The sequence below is a fragment of the Canis lupus genome, chromosome 29 (assembly GCF_048164855.1).
Source record: "Canis lupus baileyi chromosome 29, mCanLup2.hap1, whole genome shotgun sequence".
Taxonomy (NCBI): Eukaryota; Metazoa; Chordata; class Mammalia; order Carnivora; family Canidae; genus Canis; species Canis lupus.
The window spans coordinates 29,997,585-30,014,112 of NC_132866.1; the positions used below are offsets into that span (position 1 = coordinate 29,997,585).

The 16,528-nt window shown below is 44.5% G+C and overlaps 1 long non-coding RNA gene across 11 annotated transcripts; it reads right to left on the reverse strand.

The window, feature by feature from the left end:
- Positions 1-1,549: 1,549 nt before the first annotated feature.
- Positions 1,550-16,523, reverse strand: LOC140621037 (uncharacterized). Of its 11 annotated transcripts, none has more exons than XR_012020769.1 (5): positions 16,058-16,523; positions 13,700-13,843; positions 12,252-12,659; positions 3,408-3,503; positions 1,550-2,232 (listed from the first exon to the last, which is right to left on the reverse strand). It is a non-coding gene; the product is annotated as an uncharacterized lncRNA (long non-coding RNA). The 11 variants fall into 11 exon arrangements; XR_012020770.1 differs by lacking the exon at positions 12,252-12,659 and adding an exon at positions 9,924-10,007 and having other exon boundaries at positions 1,561-2,232; XR_012020762.1 differs by having other exon boundaries at positions 1,574-2,232; positions 13,226-13,843.
- Positions 16,524-16,528: the final 5 nt, after the last annotated feature.

Genomic DNA, 16,528 nt, shown 5'->3' on the forward strand with positions numbered 1-16,528 from the left:
AAAGGACAAATACTATAGGATTTCCCTTATGTATCTAGTCAAATTCACAGAAACGGAAAGTAGAATGGTGGTTACCAGGGTTGGGGGAGGGGAGAATGGGAAGTTGTTGTTTAATGGGTACAGAGGTTCAGTTTTACAAGACAAAATAGTTCTGGAGACTGGTTACTCAACAACATGAATGTACTTAATAATAATGAACTGTACACTTAAAATGGCAAACAAGATAAACTTTATGCTTTGTGTATTTTACCACAATTCGACATATTTTTTCCTTGAGTAGACTCTACACCCAGCCTGGAGTCCAACATGAGGCTCAAACTCATGATCCTGAGATCAAGACCTAAGCTGAGATCAAGAGTCGGATGCCAGGGCATCTGGGTGGCTCAGTGGTTGAGCATCTACCTTTGGCTCGGGTCGTGATCTCAGGGTCCTAGAATCAAGTCCCACTTGGGCTCCCCATAGGGAGCTTGTTTCTCCCTCTGCCTATGTATCTGCCTCTCTGAGTGTCTCTCATGAATAAATAAATAAAATCTTAAAAAAAAAAAAAAAGAGTCAGATACCCAACCAACTGAGCCACCCAGGCATCCCTCAACACTTTTAAATTTACAAATACAAAACGAAATGAAAAAAAAAAAAAAACACCCATGTAATCCCCACAATCTTCTCCTTGTGGGATCCTCCACAACTGGGCATAAGCTTCTGAAGGGAGCTGACCTTACTCGTGTTTTCATCTCACTGTCTCTGATTCTGTAACCTCTGCCAGGAGATGCTGGCTCAGCCACCTAAGTGATGGTTCTAAATGGATGATAACGGCACAAAGTGATACTTCTCCTAGTTTGTGTACCGTAACTAGCATCTCCTGGAAATCGTTCCTGGAAACCAAGGATCATAGGTAGGGAAGAGCATTTAGAAATGGCGATGGTCCATGCAGAGAGAGGTTTCTGGGGACTCACTGGACTGGAAGCTCTGTGAGAGAAAGCCAGTGGTTTGTTTTTGTTTTTTACCACTGCTGTCAAAATTCAGAAAAAAACAGAATTAAACCCAACGAATCACCAAAGTAGTCATTAGTAAAAGTTGATTGTGCCTACACCAAAAAGGCAGTTTGCAAACTGTAGTACTCAAACCAAAACATGGAATGGGGCCCGGGGAATATCATTATAAAGCAGCGTGTGTAGTGAGAAAGCAGTGACTATTTATTCTTCACGGGGATTGGTTATAACATTAGATTTTTCTTAAATGATAGAGAAGTGGTCAGTGATTACCTCCCATCAACCTTGGGAAACAGCTTAAGTTTTGCTTATAATTTTCAGAGGCATAGTAGGCAAGTAATAGGCAAGTAATTAGACAAGTAGTAGGCAAGTAATAACCCAGGTTAAGTTAGTCTTGCAAGGGGCACCTGGGTGGCTCAGTGGTTGAGCATCTGCCTTTGGCTCAGGTCATGATGCCAGGGTCCTGGGATCGGTCCCACATCAGGCTCCCTGCAGGGAGCCTGCTTCTTCCTCTGCCTGTGTCTCTGCCTCTCTCTGTGTGTCTCTCATAAATAAATAAATAGAATCTTTAAAAAAAAAAGTTAGTCTTGCAAAATAAGCTAAATTGAACTATGTTTATATGACTCATATGGTTTTGTCTGCTCAGGGAATTTTCAAAGGTGGTCTCCATCTAATTTTTATTTTAACAATTCTCCCCTCTCAGAGAGCATGACCAACCAATAGAGCACTATTCTCAGGTAACACCCCTGATGTAATCAGATCCAAGAGTCACACATTCAGTGTTTCCACGAGTTGAGTTGTCAGGCTAGAAGGCCATGCAGCCACTGTCTATATCACTTGTGGTTATTTTTGATTTCATCCAATTCTCCGAGCCTGATGGATACCATTTGGCCTTTAAGTGGCTGCCGCCTGGCATTTAAAACCCTCAAGAGTCTGTAACACACCAGAGAGGTTAATATGATGACTATGAGGAGAACAAGAGCCAAGGATTGAGAAATTCCCCAGAGCAGAGATTCCCCAGGAGCCAAGATTTAACCAATTAAATAACTCAAGCATATTGTGATTTTTTTAAAATTATTTACACAGGCATAACATGCTACATTAGCAAACTTATATCCTGGTGACTACTCAGGACAGAATGAACATGAGGACATTTTCTTTTGGGGGTGCTGTCAGGTAAGCTTCCACTTTAGGTAGGCCTCTACATGATGTGAGCAATCAGGTGATTTAACGAGAGGCAATCCTATGGAAACATAAGAAAAACAAAGGTTAATAGTTTGAGAAAATTATAAATTCAGTTTCCAAATTTGGACAGTAGCCAATGGAGATTTCTAGATGTCAGGTTCTAAGCATCTTCAGATGGAGCGAGGGCAGGCAGTGGCAATCTGACAAATTTTCCTGGTTTACAGCGTCAATGTCTCTGGTGATCTTTCTGAGCAGCCACATAGCCACAGGCATGAAAATTGTCCACACATGAGCTGTTGCAGTGATTTCCTTGAAGTTTACATCAGATTGTCCAGCTTTAGGTTGCATGGCTTCACGAAAGGGAAAGTTTTAGTTTCATAGTGATTCCAAGTTCAAAGAGTGGGAGAAAATTGGAAACGTTAATTTGGAGAGTTCTAGCCAAATGTTAGAAGAAACTGAAGAATTTAGGATCCAGTCCAGTTTACAGCTAGAAAACAAAACCTCAAAGACAATTAGCAGTAATCGAATCTGATATCCACAAAGGCACGTTACTGAAACATAATTTTTCTCTCCATAATCATCCCCATTTCTATCAAAGATAACCAAAGTAAGGCTACTTTGTTTGCAAATTAAGTCTAGTTTCAATAAATTTGGCCTGATTATTTACATAAGCACAGCAAGAATACTGATTGTAAATATAGGCTCTTTTAAAACTGCTTTGCTCAAACTTTTCATAAGGAATCTCAGATTGGACTTTCAAAAGCTTCTCAAAGCTTGGAAGCCAAACTTAGGACTTATTCAATTGTGTCTCGTAACAAGGATAATAGATTCTTACTGAACTTATACAAATACATATACCATCATGAAAAAAGAAGAATATTTAATAAGAGTTTCAGAATTCTGGATGGATCAGATAGAGAGAAAAACATAAGTGTTTCAACCTTTGTTGCAAAGATACACTTTACCAAATTGCTGTAAGGTATACACAGTTTAAAGAGGGGAGGAAAAAAGGTCCTTAAGTCTAGAAAACAGTACATTAAAGAACTAATAATGTTTTGAATGAAGTCATAAAAATTATAATCATGTTCATCAGTTCATTCAATGTTATGCAATTAATTCTTGTTTTTGCTTCATCTTGGATTAATAGCTTTGTGAATCAATCTGTTTTCCATAAAAGTTTTAGAAATTCTTACCCAGTTTAGTGAACGATCTTAAAGTTAATCAGAAACCTACTTTTTAGAAGACTTGTCAGGGTCTTTTCCATGTATCTTTTTGAACATGAGGCATTTTTGCAGGAACACTTCTGCAAAAGCATCAGAGCAAAGCTGTCTATAAATAACAACAACAACAAAAAAAGACTTAAAAATGGCCATGGTTAAAGATCTGATGAGAGTGCACATACACACAGATATAGACACACATACACACAAATGACGCAATCACCAACTAAATTAGGATGTTTTTGTGATGTATAATATTTTAAGATAATAGCTGGAATTATGATTGAAAACATTATACTAGGATATATCAGACCTTATTGCTATTGTTTTAAAATTTTTAACCATGTCTCAGACAAAAAACTTAAAAGAATAATCGTATCCAAATTGTGTTTCAGGCAGATAGATTAAGTTAAGAGTACGTATTCCGATGGCCAAAGAGTTTTCACTAAAAAATTTTTATTTGCATGCCATCAAGATCCTTCTAGGGCTGCTTATGAGTCATTTTGTCTTTTAGAAGCTTCTGCAAACCAATCAGAGAATGCATTTTGTTGTCTCTGAGAGGTTTAGAATTTCTCTTTAAAGGATGCTCCTTAAGGTAAACTTATCTAAGTGAAAGTTTCCCCAAAGTGGCCACTACAATTCCAAAAGTTCACCCATTTTTCCAAAAAGACACAAGAATTTGGTCCACAGAACAGGTGGAACCCATCTCTGCCTTTAGATTTCCTAAGATTTTCCTAAGATGTCTTAACTATGAAGGGCCATGAACGGCTGTTTTTCAACAGCAATTCCAAAACACAGAAACCTTTAAACAAAGCCTTTTAAACAAAATAGGATGACTTACCAAGAAGGTTTTGACAAACAAAATTCACGATATAGTCAGAGAGTGGAGCTTGGATCCAAGAGAGACTTACCCTTGAATCCCAGGGGCAGCAAGATAGCAGGGAGTGCAATGGGCTCTGTGGGTACCAGCACCTGTTCACTCATGGGCCTCAAAGTCATTGGGAGTCTTTTTCAAATTCCACTTCTCACACCATAGAATGTCAAAAGTTCAGAAATACCAGAAGCAATACCAATGAATAACCAAAGTAGTCGTTGGTAAAAGTTAATCATGCCCACACCAAAAAGGCAATTTGCAAACTGGGAGCACTCAAACCAAAACATGGAATAGGGCTCAGGAGTTTATGGTTACAAAGCAGCATGTGTAGTGAGACAGCAGTGACTGTTTATTCTTCAAAGGCATTGGTTAAAATAGAATTTCCTTACATGATAGGGAAGTGGTCAGTGGTTACCTCCCATCAACCTTGAGAAACAGCTTCAGTTATGCTTATCATTTTCAGAGACATAAGAAAGAAATGACCCAGGTCAAGTTAGTCTTACAAAATAAGCTAAATTGAGCTTTGTTTGTATGACTCAACTGGTTTTGTCCGCTCAGGGAATTTTCAAACCTAGTCTCCCTTTTTTTTTTATTTTTATGTTTTTAAGATTTTCTTTATTTGAGAGAGAGAGAGAAAGAGAGAGTGTGGGGGTGGGGGAGCAGAGGGAGAGGACAGACTCCACCTCCACTGCAGAGCTGGAGCCAGGGCTCCATCCCAATGACCTTGTGATCACAACCTGACCCAAGTGGAAACCAAGAGTCAGACACGTAACCAATTGAGCCACTCAGTTGCCCCCACTTGTTTGTTTTTTAAAGATTTTATTTATTTATTCATGAGAGAGACAGAGACATAGAGGGAGAAGCAGGCTCCCTGTGGTGAGCTGGGTGTGGAACTAGATCCCAGAACCCTAGAATCATGACCTGAGCCAAAAGCAGACACTCAACCACGGAGCCACCCAGATGCTCCATTTTTGTTTTGTTTTGTTTTGTTTTTTTAACGCTGCTTTACCCTAGACCTTAGTCCTGAGCCTAAGGCTTAGAGACACTCAAAATGGTTTCATTTTCCCTAATAACAGTGAATTAAGCTGGGCCCCTTAAAAAGCACAAAGCAGGAAGTTTTGAACATCTTATGGAAAAGGATGTATTTTCTCTTTGTCACTAAACCAGTTTTGTCTGTCGACATCCCTTCTTTTTTAGAGGAACTACCACCTCCTCATTCCTATGGTCAGTCAACCACTGCATCCTTCCCCATGGGCCACAGAAGTGGGCATCTGACTCAGCCTGAGCCAGCCATAGTACTGCATCCTTTGGACCTGCTGACTGGTCTATATGTGGACATAGGACCCAAGCAGGGTCAATGAGAATCCTTCCATGAGATCTGCATGCAGACACAGAGATAGCCACCCTTCCCACCAACTAGAGAAATCCTGCCTCAGAATGAAGCCACAGAAATGGGAAATTAGAAAGATTCTAACTTTAGTCTTGTAACCTCTGGATGCAGCAGTGTTTAAAGCCATACCCATTCTACAACATTTCATTTATGGAAGTCGATAAATTCTTTTTTTTTTTCTTTCTTTAGGCTTGTTTGACTTGGGCTTATAGACCTTGCAGCAAAGAATCCTGACAAATACAGTCTGTTCATTTCAGCTTGTGTGTTTCCCATATGTATTTCACCTTATCACACTATTTCTAAGAGTCCACAAAATATACTCTGTGCATCTTTATATGCAGTGCACCAAGATACAGCATACAAATCTGGAGGGAAAGATTTAGAAAAGCCAGTGTTTGCCCTAAGGGGCAGTCTAATAGAAGTGAAGCATTGGGGGAAGGGAAGATTTCATTTAACGAGTATTTTAAAATTATCTGCTATGTGCCAGATGTTTTCACAAGTAATTGTAGTTCATCATCTCCAACCCTAAAAATAAGACATTCTATATGTGTACTTTATTGATAAAAATCATAGTTCAAAAAAAAAAATCATAGTTCAGAGAAGTCAAACAACTTGCCCAAACTACCCAGCTATTAAAAGGTAGAAAGAGCTTTCAAACTCAAGCCTCTGATTCCAAGCTCAGTGGTCTTGCCACAGTACAAGTCTGCCTCTAAGACAGGAGATAAGACAAGTTCAAAGCCAGGATAAGGAAAATAGAAGAATTCGTTCATTGATCCATTCAGCAAATTCCTATTCAGTATCTGCTATTCACTAATGTCTGTGAAAATACTTATTAAACAAGATATACTACATACATGCAAAAATATGATCAACATGTGCAAGGCTCCACATTAGGCACTGTAGAAGGGGGAAATAAAAATGAACAAAGCAGCCTTTTCCTCAGGGGCCTACAATAGAGCAGACCTAGAAATATTACACAGCAAAGTATGATTAATGGCATAAGAGAGGTTCAAAGTGCTTTGAGAGTTCTGAGCAGGAAATGTTCACATCTGATTGAAAGAGCCGGAAAGACTTCATAAAAAAAAAAAAAAAAAGTATATTAGGTAAGTGCAAATGAATGTATGGCTAATGATGTGTTTACCCGGGTGCCGATGGGATTTTGGAAAGAATGGGAAATAAAAATGAAAAAGAAAAGGAGGAAGGAGGGAGGGAGTGAAGAGGAAAGAAGGGAGGGAAGATGGGAAAATGGGGGAAGGGAAAAGAGGAAGAGAAGAAAGGAAAGGGAGATAAGATAGATAAGAAAGGAGGCAAATGAGCAGACACGCAGGCAGCAGGCAGTGACTGTGTGGCCCTAGGGCTGTGACCCTGGTAGCAGACCATAGAGTAGGGATGCTCTAACCTTTTGCTCCACAACACTTTGTTAGGGCAAGCAGCCCTCTGGATTACTCACTCATCCATTCTACTCTTCACTGCAAAATCATTGAAATCATTACTTAATCCAGTAATCCCCATATCTTAGAATAGAAGGAACTTTGTAATTTTAAAAATTCTAGAGCTGTTTAACTTGAGTGGGAATAAGAATCACTTGGAGGGCTTGCTCAACTGAAGACCCCTAGACCCTCCCTCCAAAGATTCATTTTCAGCAGTGAAAGGACTGACTTGAGTCCAGGGAATTTTGAGGGTTTTTTTTTTTTTTTTAATTTTGAGTTTTAAAAGTCACTTGGGTAAATCTGATGCAAGTGTTCTGAGGTCCACGCTTTGGGAAACACTGCAGCCTAACTGTATTGTGTCATAGGTAAAGGAGCAAGAGAGTCCCAGAGAGGTGAAAAGACTTGTTTAAAGTCACACAGCTAGTTAGTGAAAGATCCAGGCCAGGATCCAGTCCATTGGGTTTTTTCCCCACTAGCCTTAATAGCCATACAGCCATCAGCCCTCACCTTCCAGGAACATCCATATGGACCATGCTTAGAGAACCATGGCTCCGAATCATCCCAGGATGCAAGAGCTCAAAGCTAGCAACTCCCAGATTCAAAGGTTAACTTGCACATAGTTAGTACCAAATAAATGCTTATTGACTTGATAGATCCCTAGCTGGAATACGAGAAAGAAAAAGAAAAAAAAGAGGTGGGGATAAAAGAATAAGAGTCTCCTTGTCAGGCACCTTCTTATAGCATCTCCTATCCATAAGGTTCCCCTTGATTTGGGCTAATGTCATATTTATTTAAGTGCCTACTATTTTCAAGACCCTGCGCTCTGTGCTTAAGAGATTTTTAAAAATCTACTTTTCTATTTTGATGAGTGCCACAAGAGTAACGCATTGTCGGGGTTCAAAAAAGAAATATGTATCTATTTGGAGAAATCACAGTATACCTTATTGCAATGTCTTTTGAGATGAGTCTTAAAGGATAAGCAGTATTTCAATGGGTGAAATATGAAGGGAAGGTGGTCCAGGTGGGATCCATCTCATTGGCAGTAAGATGTGAAAGAAATAGTAAACAGCCTACTTTGGCAGGTGCCTGGGCACCAATGAGAAGGTAATGGGATTATAAGATCAGAAAGATCAGGAGAGACCCTGCAGGGGAAGACTTAAAGATTTAGGATGCAAAATTTGGTATAAATCTGAAACATTGGAAAATCGTTGAAAATATTTGCTTGCTTTGGGGTTTCAGGAAGACGTTTCTGATAAAGGTGTTGTGTAGGGTGGTCAGCAGCTGGGGCAGCCAGGAGGCAAGAAGACCAACTGGGAAGAGAGTCAACTTGGAAGAGAGGTAACGAAGGTGAGGATGCAGCCAGAGGTGAAAGTGTAAGACTGTAATCGTTGATTGTGGGGTGTGAAGGAGAGGAGTATGTGGATAACTCTAAAGTTTCAAACTAGCACAACTAAACAATCAGACATGGGGAAGAAAGGAAGCTGATCTGGCTTGGGTGGTGGTGAAAATGGTGGTGTTAAATGATGGTGCTAAAATGAAAGCTTCATAGATTGCATACAGCTACTCAGCAAAACGCTGGCAATGCTGGAGTTGGAGATGAGGAGACAGGGGTTAGCTAGGGGTGTAGAGGAATCATCCACATAGATGTGATTGTGGAAGCTGCTAGAATGGGTGAGAGCAATGAGATAAAAAGCATAAAAGGAGACTAGTAAAGAGGGCTCTAATGGTTATAAGTTTCAATTGCAAGTAACAGAAAGCCTTAAGCATTATGATTTAAATAATACAAGGAATTTATTGACTTGTGTGGCTAAAAAATCCCAGCTGCTGACCATCAGGGATCTGGATCCATTATACTTCAGTTCTCTAAACTCTGCTCTATTCTGTGTTTTGACTTCGTCTTCATACCAGATCGCTTCAAGGTTGTAAGATGGTAGCCAACAGCAATCAGCAACTAGATTGATATGCTTTATCATTTACACCCAAGAGGAGAGAAACAACTGGCTTCTCTGAGCTATGAAACAAAAGTCTTGAGCTTTGTTCTCACCAAGTCACCATAGGTCACACGTAAGTGCCACATGTTGATTGCTCTGGTCTGCTTTCCCCTGAACCATCAGTGTGGTAGGAGGAAGGGGTTTTTACTCATGGCCTTAGATCAGTCATTGCTTACCACTAGAGGTGGGAATGGGATCATTCCCACATTCCCACCCAATTCTTCTGGCTGCTGTAGAGTAAGAGGCAGAAGTAATTTGAAGTTCACTAAAAAGTCCAAGAACGGATACTTCTAGAGGTACAACATTAATAGGAAAGAAGGGGCTCTAAGGAAATTGCACTGCCATGGCACCCCAGACAGGAGCGAATTTCCCAAGGGCACAATAGTCAACAATCACTTGTTTGAGAAAATCATTGGTGGCCTTAAGATGGCCGCTTCGGTTGAGCGTTGGTCATTAATGAAAGGGCAAAAAGCAGAGAAGAATGTGGCAGGTGAGAAGGTGATGTGAAGCTCATCCTTTCTGAGAGATGGACGGTGACAGAAGAAGAGAATAGTTTGGGAGAGAATGGAAATTGCTTATGGCTTTTAGGGAAAGGGAGACGAGATGTCTGTAGGCTGGAGAAAGAGCAGAAGAGATGGATGATGTGAAGGGTGGAAAAGTGAATGCAGCACGGTTTTGAAGAGACAGAAGGGAATGAGGTCACTCTGCAGGCAGGGAGGTTTGTTGGGAGGAAATTGGGCACCTCTTCCTCAGAAATCAGTTGGAGTGAAAATAGAAATCTTGATGGGGAAGGGAGCTGAGGAAAGCCGGGGACACATGCCTGTGACTTTCTCAGTAAAATTACCTCTGGTCTGGAGGGTGAGGGTGGCTGGAGGCCCCTGGCAAACCCAGGAGATTTGGAACAACCTTGTAGGAATTCATTAGGAAGCTACAAAATATGAATAAAAGGACCAGAGAATTGCAAATTAGTATAGTCTTTCTGGATGCCAGTCTGGCAACTTGCAACAAAAGCCATAAAAGTGTTCGTAGCCTTTGACCCAATAATGTCTCTTCTGGGAATATACACCATGGAAATAACTGAAAAGGAAATACAAACTATTTGCAAAAAGATGTTTATTGCTGCCTGTTCATAACAGGAGAATCCTGGAAACCACCCAAATGCTCCACAATCGGGGAATGGTTAAGTAAACGATGGAACATTAATATGATGGAATATTATATAACCATTTCAAATGATAAATAGGAGTTCTCTGTCAATACGTGAGAAAGAGTGTACAGAAAAATGTTAGGCGAACAAGGTAGAGGATGAAATAGGATGGATAAGTTGATTTCTACCCTGGAAAATGATGCTAATACAATGCTATGGTTCATAAAAGGTCACTGAATTATGTAAACAGTTGGTGCGAGGAGGCGAAGAGATTTTTTTCCCTTTATAAAATTGTTTAAATACACATTTTTTAAAAGCTGTCAAGGCAGGCAGCGTGCATTTGTAGTGATGCTGATCTGCAGGGCTCTCAGGCAATCTCCCTTGGCAGAGAAAGAAAGAGTGGGAGCCATTCAGAGCCAAAGACGGGTAGGATGGGAGGTCAGGAAGTTAGGGGTCAGGTGACTGAGGCAAGTTCTTTGCTGAAATAGCCCATCACGGTGCGGATTTGTAGGGAAATGAGCCAAGACAGAAGAGATAAGGGCACTCGGGCAATTGAGAGGAGGGGAGAGGCTGAAACCCCAGGAAGAGAAGGGTTGTTCTCATGGAAATGAGTAGGTGGGAGCTGTGCAGTCCTTTGGGTGCTTTATAGAATGGGGTGGGGGAGCCATGGGGTGATAAAAAGGTAAGAACTGATGGAGGTATGGGTGAGGGGAGGGTGGAGAGAGGTCCCTGGAGTAACAGAGCTAGAAGGACAGCAGTGTTAGTGAGATAGACAGACCTGGAATGAACAGAAAAGTATCACAAACACGATGGCTATCCATCCATTCATTTATTCACCCGACAAATACTTCTTGAGCTTTAACCATGTGCCAGGCACTGTCACAGGCACTGGGGAACCACGGGTGTGATTTGCCTCGACTGTGCCCCTCGGGGTGGTACTGAACCACATTTCTTTTCTACGGCAGGTTCTGCTCTATGATTGGTACTTCGTTACTTTGGGTTAAGAAGATACAGAAATAGGATAAATTCTGCTGGTCCTTTAAAGTGGGGTCCATCCAGTTTGCTAGAGCGCTGGAAATAGTGGAGGGGAGAGCATCATGGCCCACTGATCTGTCCCAGGGCAGTTGGGAGAGTTGCCCTCCAAGGAGGTGGGCACAGCAGAGATGGAGGGGTCAGGTTGAGAGAGGAGGGGTGAGGAGACACCATCCTTTCTAGAGCCAGAGGGAGCAACATGAAGATTGACGCAGGATATGTTAAGATGTATTGAGATGGAGAGTGGTGTGTCTGGAAATCATTCATGCAAGTTCTCAGTGTTTTCCATGAATTCATTTTACTATTTCCTGGGCATCTACCTACCCACACAGGTCTGGGCCAGGAATTGTGGGGCCTGTAGAGATGACAACACTCAGTACTCTTCTTACAAAGCTATGAAATCGGAGTTGGCCTTACAAACTGGGGCTTAAAAAGAGACGATCTACTCCTGCATCCCCCAGTGTAGGAAGAAGTAGTGACAACTGCCCGGAGCTCTGTCCCTCTCCCAAGTTCCATGAAGCCTGGGGCCGGAAGTGAGAACACCATCCTGTGCAGGGTTTCCAGGACTCAGGCCAGGGCTAGACGAGGACAAGGGAGGGAGGCTGCAGAAGCTGCAGTGCTGACTGCAGAGCAGGCCTGGGGAGGGACTGCGGGACGGGGGAGAGGGAGGGTGGGTGAGTGATGAGGGCTGGTTCCAGGAAGGTGACAAAGATTCTTCTCTAGGGCCTTGCCTTGTCTGGGGAAGAGCGGACAAAGCCTTCAAGGCAAGTAGTATGATGCCCTGGAGGCAGAGAAAGCCTGAGCACACAGACACAGGGAGGGCTGGATTAATGGATCTGGCTCAGGAGCTAGACATCAGCACGGTACCTCTGCCAGTCTGCGTAAGAAGCCGCTGGCACCAGAGGTGGGGTACAGGGGAGTCATTTAGTCAGTCAAACATTTACTAAGCTCACACAGTCCTGGTTTCTAATACTTATTCTGCTGTCGACTAACCATGCGTCCTTGGACGGGTCATTTCACTTCCCCAAGCCTCAATTTCTTCTTCTGTGAAATGGGTTTAACACTCTGGAGGATTACACAAAATAATGTATATGAAGGCCCTTCAGGGTGCCGAATAGGCCATCAATACAGGCTAGCTAGTATTTTTATTAAGAACTATGTGAGGGATACAAAGAGGAGCAAGATACAGCCCCCCTCCCCTTCCTGCTAGAACTTCCTATAATGAGGAGAGACAGATATAAACAAGGGATTACAAGCAACTAGAATATAGTGCGCTAATTGTTAAAACAGTAGCATGCCTGCTATGGGAGCCTGGAGGAAGAAATAATTAGTTCTGCCTGGAGAGGTCAGGGAAGGCTTCCCAGAGGAGGAGACATTGAGCTGGGCCACGAAGAGGATCACCTGGCAGAGAAGAGAGAGAGAGGCATCACAGGCAGAGCAACCGCCTCCGCCTCGAGCAAAAGCAAGGAGGCAGGCAAGGGCAGCATGGGTTTGGGGAATCGTGACTAGCGCTGCTAGCCTGCAGCCTGGCCGGGCAAGGCGAGTGCAGACCTGGAGGGTTCCCCGGGCCACGGGCCACGACTGGAAGAGCCTTGAGCTAAGGGCTTGAGCTAAAGTGTGTAGTTGGTGGTGGGTTTTCTGCTGCAGTGGGTGATTTCTGAGTTTTTGTCAGCAAGGTGGCGAGGTGCTCAGGATAGATGCCTCTGGCGGGATGGGGGACAGAAGAAGTCGAGAGCAGGTGCAGGGGCACCAGCAGGAGCCCAGGGCTCAACTCTGACCCTGCCCCCTGCAGCTATGCCGCCGCAGCACTCCCCCAGAGGACTTCTTGTTTAGGGATCCCGTCCGCCCTGTACCGCACCCCTGCATCAGGTACAGCTGCCACCCACACATTCCCTGCAGTGGGCAAGAGTCCCACTGGTGAATACAGTGCCAAGGCACTGCGGGCCCAGAATCTCTCTCCTGCTAACCTGGGGGTGCTCTGTGAGCCCCACACCAGTTTGGGGGGCTGTCGGGAGGCAGGCCGCCTTGGACGCTTTCACAGGAGGAGTGAAAGGACAGTCCCCACCTGTTAAGTTGATTTTCCTTTTCAAAAAGAGAGAGCTTTGCTGATGAAGAGCGATAAGTGTCTTTCACTGGTGAGGAAAGGATTTTAATAACAGCTGCTGATGACTCTTGCCCTGCTCCACCGAGATACAGAGACTCATTCTTCTTTCCTTTAATAACTGGCGTGACTGCACCGGGAGGGAGCCAGCTCTGACCGCTCCCTTCTCCTCACCCCAGTGACGGCCGATCCTCTGCCCCCGGCTCAGTCGTCTCCTGCGTCCTCAGTCTCCCTCTCTTCCCTGCTTCCAGATCCTACTTCCCTTTTCTTCCCTCCTCTGCCTCTCATTTGTCCTAGGGAGTCAGGAGACTGGGAGACACTTTATTAACCAGGAACTCACTCCAAAGAGGTCCATGAGCTGGTCAGCGGAGGAGTGAGCTCCCCGTCACTTTGGTAGTGATCACATAGTCTGGAGATCTTGCCAAGGAGATTCACGTTAGCAGATAAAATGAGGTTCTCAGACTTCTGTTTGCTCTAGGATCACCTGTGGAGTTTATTGAAAGCACAGTTCCAAGCCCTGTCCCCAAGCTTCCACTTTCTGAGTCTACAGAGGCCCCAGGAATTGCAGTTTCCACAATCCCCTTGGGAGACCAGGGCAGGAGACACTTGGGTGAGCTTGGGCAAGTTGCTACCTCAAACTTTCCTGCTAACCCAGGCTGACAGCGTTTCCTCCAACTCCACCTCCTTTCCACATTCCATGGAAGTCTCGACCCATTTCGGTGGTCTGGGAGCTCGAACCAGTTCACATGTTCATAGTCATATATGAAACTTGGTTTTATAACCGTGCGGTAGCTAACGCATATGGAGCACATGTGTGCAAGGCATCTGGGTAAGCACTTTGCATGCCTCTCATCCAGGGGGCTGACCACGCTGTGAGCATTCCCTTTACTGCCTGGGCCCCAGGTGGGTAAGGCTGAGCGGGCCCCCGAGCCCCTGCCCCTAACCCCACTCCGTTGGCTCACAGCACAAGCCCATTGAAGGGAGCTTAAGGGGAGGAAACATTCGGAGGGATAAAAACCACAATGGAAACTTCTTTTCCCATTAGAAGTTCAAAAGAAAATGGCCCTCAAAAGAAGAAAGCTACTTTTTCCAATTGTTTCCCTTCCCTGGGTCTTCCTGTATGTGGCCTGATATCCTTCCTCCCAAATAATTCCCTCCCCACCTGCACCCCACACCCCCTAACTCAACTCCCAAACCACCCCATTAGTCACCCTCCTCTCCGGTTCTTGGGTCTGTAACACATAGATTCCCCTTGATACCCTCTCTCCTTCAACCCATGCCCCCAGCCCCCGTGACCCCTCGCTGCAGCCTCTCTGGGCTTCACCCCTCGATTGCTTTCTGGCCTCTTACCCTTCTCCACTACCACCACTGCTTCTTGCCTGGAAGGCTCCCTTCATCACCCTCCTACCTAGAATTCAGTCCTCCAGCCTTCGGACCTTCTAGGGTGGCCAGCGTCAGTTCCACCTTCCTAAGCTCATCGCTGTCATCTTGCATTACCTTGCTTAACCATCTGCATTGGCTCCTCATTGCCTTCCGCACGGAGTCCAAGTCCCCTGCCACCCCAAACACATCTCCCTGCTTCAGCTGCGTGAATCCTCCTTCCCTGCAGGTCTGCTGTGTTCTCTCCAGCCACAGGCCTTTACTTCGGCAGTTTCTGCCACCAGACAGGCCCCCTCCCCATTTTCTCTAATTCCAACTCTCCGGGGCCAAGCGCCTCACCACCCGCACCTGCCCCACACAGCCTCCTCTGGCGGAGGCTACCTTCCTTTACTGTTAAGTCCCCGATGCACAGTGTGCCCGCTTAGCATCCCCTACTCTCCTACTTATTTGTTGTCTTAGAGTTATTCTAAGGTTGTTTCAGGTCTGTGTGTTTTTCTATCCCCAGCCAGATGCTGTTGTTTAAGAACAATAACCAGACCTCCTTGCTCTTCAACCCCCGCTCCACCAGAACACAGGGAACGGCTTTAGTAACTTTGCATCGAATTGAAACAATTCCTAAGTGACCATCCCTTTAATTACAATGAATGACTCTGAAGTCCAAAGCCAGTGGAGTGTGTGCTTTGTGGATGAAAATGATCGGATGATATAATGGGGACAAAGAACACAGGACTAAAAGGTAGAACACCTGCTTTATAGTCCCACATTTTCTACTGAGCAGCTGTACAATCCAGGGCAAGTTGCTGCACTCCTCCATCCTGAGGGGTCAGACCAGATGTTCTGTGAGACCCTTTCCAGCTCACGTGCTATGATCTGTGTTGACCCGACCACCCTGTCTCCTAGCCAACGATCAAGGACACATGCATCTCTCTGGATCTTCTTTTCCTTAATATGTGAAATACAGACTCCGGTAATAGTAATTAATTTATAGAGTTGTAAGGACTAAATGCAACAATTCAGAAAACTGTTGGCCCAGAGCCTGGCCCATAGAAAGTGATAATAAATGGTAGCTATTATTACGTCACTTGGCCAGGGTTAGGAGAGTGGGATGTGCCCATGGAAGAAAAGACGGTGGGCCCCTAGGGTTCTGATCCAAGTAGGAAGTCCCAGGGTCCAGGAGGCCATCTGAGCTCTGAAGAGGTCAGGCTGGGTCCCTGCCCAGTGGCCTTGTAGTGGTTGGGGCGCCAACTGTCCCATTAAAGACAGCACTGCTGGCAGTTGGGGTGACCCTGTTGTATAGGCCCATCGATTTTCCCATTACCTTTTAATGCTGTGTATTAAAGGCTTTGCAGATCCACTCTGTTACCTTCTTTCTTTATTATCTCCAGGGCCTGTCCAACTGCTTGGGAGGCTAAATTGCCTGGTTACAGTAAAGCTCTCCTGAGGGTAGGACAGCTCTTCTTGGGCAGAGCTTGGAAGCCAGGAGCCTTGGAGTCCCTCTTGGCTCTCTCCTTGGGTCATGCACACACTGACAAGAACCCCACAGAAGGAAAGACTATGCACTTGGGGCCCACACACCCCCACTGCCAGCTGCAGGAGGAAATGCCAGCAGAGCCAGGGCTCCACCTCTCTGCTAGGCATCCCCTCTGGTCTTACATGGTCTCAGCCTGCTCCTGGTGAGTGACTGCCTTTACATGATCATTCCCTCCCAGGTTCCTCATCTGGCTTCCTCTTGGCCCCACCTGTCTCTGCTCCAGCCTTGCCTCCTGGAGATCTCTTTGTTTGGTGATTC